This window comes from Ovis aries, chromosome 1 (genome assembly GCF_016772045.2).
Source record: "Ovis aries strain OAR_USU_Benz2616 breed Rambouillet chromosome 1, ARS-UI_Ramb_v3.0, whole genome shotgun sequence".
NCBI classification, from domain to species: domain Eukaryota; kingdom Metazoa; phylum Chordata; class Mammalia; order Artiodactyla; family Bovidae; genus Ovis; species Ovis aries.
Window position 1 is genome coordinate 245063602 of NC_056054.1, and position 7795 is coordinate 245071396.

Consider the following 7795-nt stretch of genomic DNA (forward strand, 5'->3'; position numbering starts at 1 on the left):
TCCCACCTATATGCATTAATGTACAATATTTGCTTTTCTCTTTCTGACTTTTCATTCTATATGACAGACTCAGACTCCCTTCCCATCTAGGTCACCACAGAGCACTGAGTCGAGTTCCCTGTGATATATAGTAGGTTCTCATTAGTTATTCAGTACATATATGTCAATCCCAATCTTCCAATTCATCCCACCACCATCCTGTCCCCACTTGGTAACTGCAAGTTTGTTTTCTACACCCGTGGCTCTGTATCTGCTGTGTAAATAAGTTCATCTGTTTCCCTTTCTTTTTAGATTCCACATATAAGCGATATTATATGATATCGGTCTTTCTCTTTCTGACTTACTTCACTTTGTAGGCAATCTCTAGGTTTTATTTTTAAATTGACGCCAGAAAACCACAACACTCAAAAGATTTCTGCAAATGATTTCAGGGGAAAATCACATGACGCCATAATAATAGCCCAAACTGCTCAGTGTGCAAGATCTTCTTTGGCTAAAGCCATGCCACACTTCCATGTCCCTAAGATGTCAATTCCATGAAAATTGCTATGCAAAATTCCCCGTGCTTCCCACATAGGCCTATGTAGTAATTACCCTTATTCTCCAAATGGCTCCTACTTCTTTCACTCTCTTAAGATTTGGAGAAGAGCTATATTATGGAAATAACACTGGTTAGAATTAGACATTACTGGATTCTAATCCTTATCAAGTCATCAACTTGAAGAGCTTGAAAGTTACTTATTTTTAGGTTATTTTAAATTTCATATTCAGTTCAGTTCAGTTCAGTCGCTCAGTCGTGTCCGACTCTTTGCGACCCCATGAATTGCAGCACGCCAGGCCTACCTGTCCATCACAAACTCCTGGAGTTCACTCAAACTCATGTCCATCACGTTGGTGATGCCATCCAGCCATCTCATCCTCTGTCAACCCCTTCTCCTGCTGCCCCTAATCCCTCACAGCATCAGAGTCTTTTCCAGTGAGTCACCTCTTCACATGAGGTGGCCAAGTACTAGAGTTTCAGCTTCAACATCAGTCCTTCCAAAGAACACCCAGGACTGATCTCCTTTAGGATGGACTGGTTGGATCTCCTTGCAGTCCAAGGGACTCTCAAGAGTCTTCTCCAACAACACAGTTCAAAAGCATCAATTCTTTGGCTCAGCTTTCTTTAAACCAACTCTCACATCCATACATGACAACTGGAAAAACCGTAGCCTTAACTAGATGGACTTTTGTTGGCAAAGTAATGTCTCTGCTTTTGAATATGCTATGTAGGTTGGTCATAACTTTCCTTCCAAGGAGTAAGCGTCTCTTAATTTCAATGCTGCATTCACCATCTGCAGTGATTTTGGAGCCCAAAAAAATAAAGTCTGACACTGTTTCCACTGTTTCTCCAACTATTTCCCATGAAGTGATGGAACCAGATGCCATGATCTTCGTTCTCTGAATGTTGAGCCTTAAGCCAACTTTTTCACTCTCCTCTTTCACTTTCACCAAGAGGCTTTTTAGTTCCTCTTCACTTTCTGCTATAAGGGTGGTATCATCTGCATATCTGAGGTTATTGATATTTCTCCTGGCAATCTTGATTCCAGCTTGTGCTTCTTCCAGTCCAGCGTTTCTCATGATGTTCTTTGCATAGAAGTTAAATAAGCAGGGTGACAATATACAGCCTTGACATACGCTTTTTCCTATTTGGAACCAGTCTGTTGTTCCATGTCCAGTTCTAACTGTTGCTTCCTGACCTGCATATAGGTTTCTCAAGAGGCAGGTCAAGTAGTCTGGTATTCCCATCTCTTTCAGAATTTTCCACAGTTTACTGTGATCCACACAGTCAAAGGCTTTGGCATAGTCAATGCAGCAGAAATAGATGTTTTTCTGGAACTCTCTTGCTTTTTCCATGATCCAGGGGATGTTGAAATTTGATCTCTGGTTCCTCTGCCTTTTCTAAAAGCAGCTGGAACATCTGGAATTTCACGGTTCACATATTGGTGAAATCTGGCTTGAAGAATTTTGAGCATTTCTTTATTAGCGTGTGAGATGAGTGCAACTGGGCAGTAGTTTGAGCATTCTTTGGCATTGCCTTTCTTTGAGATTAGAATAAAAACTGACCTTTTCCAGTCCTGTGGCCACTGCTGAGTTTTCCAAATTTGCAGGCATGTTGAGTGCAGCATTTCACAGCATCATCTTTCAGGATTTGAAATAGCTCTACTGGAATTCCATCACCTCCACTAGCTCTGTTCCTGGTGATGCTTTCTAAGGCCCACTTGACTTCACATTCCAGGATGTCTGGCTCTACGTGAGTGATCGTGATTATCTTGGTCATGAAGCTCTTTTTTGTACAGTTCTGCCATGTATTCTTGCCACCTCTTCTTAATATCTTCTGCTTCTGTTAGGTCCATACCATTTCTGTCCTTTATGGAGCCCATCTTTGCATAAAATGTTCCCTTCGTATCTTGAATTTTCTTGAAGAGATCTCTAGTCTTTCCCATTCTGTTGTTTTCCTCTATTTCTTTGCATTGATTGCTGAGGAAGGCTTTCTTATCTCTCCTTACTGTTCTTTAGAACTCTGCATTCAGATGCTTATATCTTTCCTTCTCTCCTTTGCTTTTCACTTCTCTTTTTCCACAGCTATTTATAAGGCCTCCCCGGACAGCCATTTTGCTTTTTTGCATTTCTTTTCCATGAGAATGGTCTTGATCACTGTCTCCTGTACAATGTCATGAACTTCAGTCATCAGGCACTCTATCTGTCAGATCTTGTCCCTTAAATCTATTCCTCACTTCCACTGTATAATCATGTGGAAGTATAATGTATAATGTATACATGTATAATCACCTTGATTTAGGTCTAGTGGTTTTCCTACTTTCTTAAATTTAAGTCTGAATTTGGCAATAAGGAGTTCATGATCTGAGCCACAGTCAGCTCCTGGTCTTGCTTTTGTTGACTGTATCGAGCTTCTCCATCTTTGGCTGCAAAGAATATAATCAACCTGATTTCGGAGTTGACCATCTGGTGATGTCCATGTGTAGAGCCTTTCTTGTGTTTTTGGAAGAGGGTGTTTGCTGTGACCAGTGCATTCTCTTGGCAAAATTCTATTAGCCTTTGCCCTGCTTCATTCGAAATTCCCAGGCCAAATTTGCCTGTTACCCCAGGTGTTTCTTGACTTCCTACTTTTGCATTCCAGTCCCCTATAATGAAAAGGACATCTTTTTTGAGTGTTAGTTCTAAAAGGTCTTGTAGATCTTCATAGAACCATTCAACTTCAGCTTCTTCAGCATTACTGTTTGGGACATAGACTTGCATTACTGCAATATTGAATGGTTTGCCTTAAAAACCAACAGAGATCATTCTGTCATTTTTGAGATTGCATCCAAGTACTGCATTTCAGACTTTTGTTGACCATGATGGCTACTCCATTTCTTCTATGGGATTCCTGCCCACAGTAGTAGATATAATGGTCATCTGAGTTAAATTTATCCATTCCAGTACATTTTAGTTCGCTGAATCCTAGAATGTCGACATTCATCTTGCCATCTCTTGTTTGACCACTTCCAATTTGCCTTGATTCATGGACCTAACATTCCAGGTTCCTATGCAATATTGCTCTTTACAGTATCAGACCTTGCTTCTATCACCAGTCACATCCACAACTGGGTAATTTTTTTTGCTTTGGCTCCATCCCGTCATTCTTTCTGGAGTTATTTCTCCACTGATCTCCAGTAGCATATTGGGCTCCTACTGACCTGGGGAGTTCCTCTTTCAGTATCCTGTCATTTTGCCTTTTCATACTGTTCATGGGGTTCTCAAGGCAAGAATACTGAAGTGGTTTGCCATTCTTTTTTCCAGTGGACCACATTCTGTCAGACCTCTCCACCATGACCCACCCATCTTGGGTGGCCCCACAGGGCATGGCTTAGTTTCATTGAGTTAGACCAGGCTGTGGTCCATGTGATTAGATTGACTAGCCTTCTGTGATTATGGTTTCAGTGCGTCTGCCCTCTGATGCCTTCTTGCAACACTTACCATCTTACTTGGGTTTATCTTACCTTGGATGTGGGGTATCTCTTCATGGCTGCTCCAGCAAAGTACAGCCGCTGCTCCTTACCTTGGATGAGGGGTATCTCTTCACCGCCACCCCTCCTGACCTTGAACATGGAGTAGCTCCTCTCAGCCCTCCTGCACCCATGCAGCCACCGCTCCTTTGACAGTATATTAAAATTATTAGAGTATCATTGATACAATGTTTTGTTAGTTTCAGGTGTACAGCAAAGTGATTTAGTTAAATATTTACCTGTTCTTTTTCCATATAAGTTATTACAGAATATCAAGTAGAGTCCCCTGTGCTACACAGTAGATCCCTGTTGATACAAGTGACTTTTTATAACTTCATTTCCTCCTTTTGAAAATAGAACACTGACATTTTTCCAGGGACAATAGTATCTTGATCTAGAATAGAGACTTTCAATAGAATTGATTTTTGAGTGACCTCTTCCCACTGTCAGTTTCTCACACCATTAGTAGAATTGCAATCAGCTAAAAATGAAGATATCAGACTTTATTTTTTGGGGCTCCCAAATCACTGCAGATGTTGATTGCAGCCATGAAATTAAAGGACACTTACTCCTTGGAAGAAAATTATGACCAACCTAGATAGCATATTCGAAAGCAGAGACATTACTTTGCCAACTAAGGTCTGTCTAGTCAAGGCTATAGTTTTTCCAATGGTCATGTATGGATGTGAGAGTTGGACTGTGAAGAAGGCTGAGTGCTGAAGAATTGATGCTTTTGAACTGTGGTGTTGGAGAAGACTCTTGAGAGTCCCTTGGACTGCAAGGAGATCCAACCAGTCCATTCTGAAGGAGATCAGCCCTGGGATTTTTTTTGGAAGGAATGATGCTAAAGCTGAAACTCCAGTACTTTGGCCACCTCATGAGAAGAGTTGACTCATTGGAAAAGACTCTGATGCTGGGAGGGATTGGGGGCAGGAGGAGAAGGGGACGACCGAGGATGAGATGGCTGGATGGCATCACTGATTCGATGGATGCGACTGAGTGAACTCCAGGAGTTGGTGATGGACAGGGAGGCCTGGCGTGCTGTGATTCATGGGGTCTCACAGAGTCGGACAGGACTGAGCGACTGAACCAAACTGAACTGAACTGAACTAGTGTGTAGGCAGTGCAGTCATGAATGTTTTAGTTAATGTATGGTTTGTTTTGCAAGGACTTGTGCACATTTAAAAGGAATGTTCATGAATTTCCAAATATTATGTTTGCTGTAGCAAGACAGTCAGAATAATCATTACCTCCAATTGTGCTTTCCATGTTCCCCACCACTGTTCCCTGTGTGGGGCCTCTTTTACATTTGACAGACATTCTGCATTTTTAGCCACCCTGGCAATAATTATGTAGTTGGTGAGTAGCAACTACTAAGCTTAGGTGCATTTAGTTCCTACTTAGTCCCAATTATGTGATCACGAAGCACTTCAAGGGGTAACACCACATCAAGCATTACGACAAGATAAAGCCAATAATTTAAATGAAAAAGGGAAAAGGAATTATTCTGAATGTAGTACAAGATAAAAGACATCTTTTATGGGGTTCTTTTTGAATATAAGAAGTAATTAGCCTCCAACTAAAAGAAATAAATTTAAATTAAAATAAATAAAAGAAGTTACTTTGGAGCAAATTATTTGAAAATAATTTATGTAATTGCCATTAAAACATATAACTACAAGTTAGGAGAAAACCTTTGTGAGATTTTTATATCTTCTGATTCTTTTTCTATCTTAAATATGAAAACATTTAACTATGTTGTCTCAAATTGGTTACTGTCTAGAATTCTACAAAGGGATCTTCTTTTCTGTAGGATCTCAGACTGCATATTATCCCATGTTAAGCTCCTTTCAGCTCCTAAACAGTTTGTTTAGGAATGAAATACAATAAATGTAGAATTGCATCTAAATTATATTCTGCTTGAAATGTGTAAATAAATGCAGAAACTTAATATATCAAAATCGTATTGCAATGTCTTCAGCAGACATATTGTGTGCACATGTATTTGTATATATATACATATGTGTGTATATACATATGTGCTGTGCTATGCTTAGTCATTTCAGTCATGTCTGACTCCTTGTGAGTCCATGGACTGAAGTTCAAGAGGCTCCTGTGTCTATGGGATTCTCCAGGCAATAATACTGGAGTGGGTTGCCATGTCCTCCTCCAGGGAATCTTCCCAACCCAGAGATCGAACCCACAGCTCTTGTGTCTCCTGCATTAAAGGCAGATTCTTTACCATCTGAGCCACGAGGGAAGCCCATAAACACACACAAATATATTTAATTTTTACCTTACATTTTTGAGATCTAGACATAGCCGATCAGGCTAGACATAGCTGATTCTAGTGGTAATTATTTGCTTACTTTCTACTGCATTTTTGGTAGAAATATTTTTAATGGAAATTCTTAATAAGAAAAAAAAGAACAGGTAGTATCTTTTAACTCATCAAATTCCAAAGTAACTTGAGTTGTGAGAAACCATATGATATACACACACAAAGTTTTCTTCCAAAAATATTAGATCTACCATTCAAGTATCAAATGAGATGACAAATGTAACAATTATTTCTCATAACTCCCTAAGTTAACAATTTGGAATGTGTAAATTAAAAAATACTACCTCTTGTTTTACTTATTAAAAGTTTCCATTAAAATAGTTTTCCAAAACCTGCAGTAACAACTTTACTGCAGTAATAAAGAAATAATTATTACTAGGATCAGCTATGTCCAGCTCCCAATACTGTAAGGTCAAAAGAAGTCTGACTCTATCATATATTCCTAGGTTACCTATAATTCAGATGTCAATCAGATAGAGTTAAAAATACATATACATATTTTATTCTTTAGATTTCAAGATTACAAAAACACAGCTTTGGAAAAAGAAAGATGAAAAATAGAAAATATTATCCCAGCAGTTAAACATGGAGAAGAAATTTCATAGGAGCAAATGCGATCATGAATTATATATTCTCATTAATAGTAGAATATATCTATATATTGAAATTTGAGATTAAGGGATAGGTCAGAGAACAGAATGGAGAGAAGCTGCTTCTTTTTGCCACATTGGAATTGTATAAGAAGCACCTGAACTTGGCAATGACTCTTTGCAACTAATTGAAATAAGAAAATACATTATCTGGTCAAGTATTTGCAACATTTTTGAGAAATCTGGGTCTGCTGTACCCAAATTCTCATTATTTACCAGGTACCTCTCCAACCATAATACACTAGAATTTTCTTCTTCTGAGCTGCTTCTCAATGGCTACAGGGAATTGGCTGAATAGAAAATGACTGTTGTTGTTCAGCCACTCAGTTGTGTCCAGCTATTTGACATCCCATGAACTGCAACATGCCAGGCTTCTCTGTCTTTCACTGTCTCCTGGAGTTTGCTCAAACTCATGTTCATTGAGTCAATGATACCCTCCAACCATCTCATTGTCACCCTCTTCTCCTCTTGCCCTCAATCTTTCCCAGGATCAAGATCTTTTCCAATGAGTTGGCTCTTCGCATCAGGTGGCTGAAGTAGTGAAGCTTCAGCTTCAGCATCAGTCTTTCTAATGAATATTCAGGGTTGATTTTCTTCAGGATTGACTGGTTTGATATCTTAGCAGTCCAAGGGACTCTCAAGAGTCTTCTCCAGCACCACAGTTAGAAAACATCAGTTCTTCAGTGCTCAGCCTTCTTTACAGTCCAATTCTTACATCCATAAATGACTACCAGAAAAACCAGAGCTTTGACTAG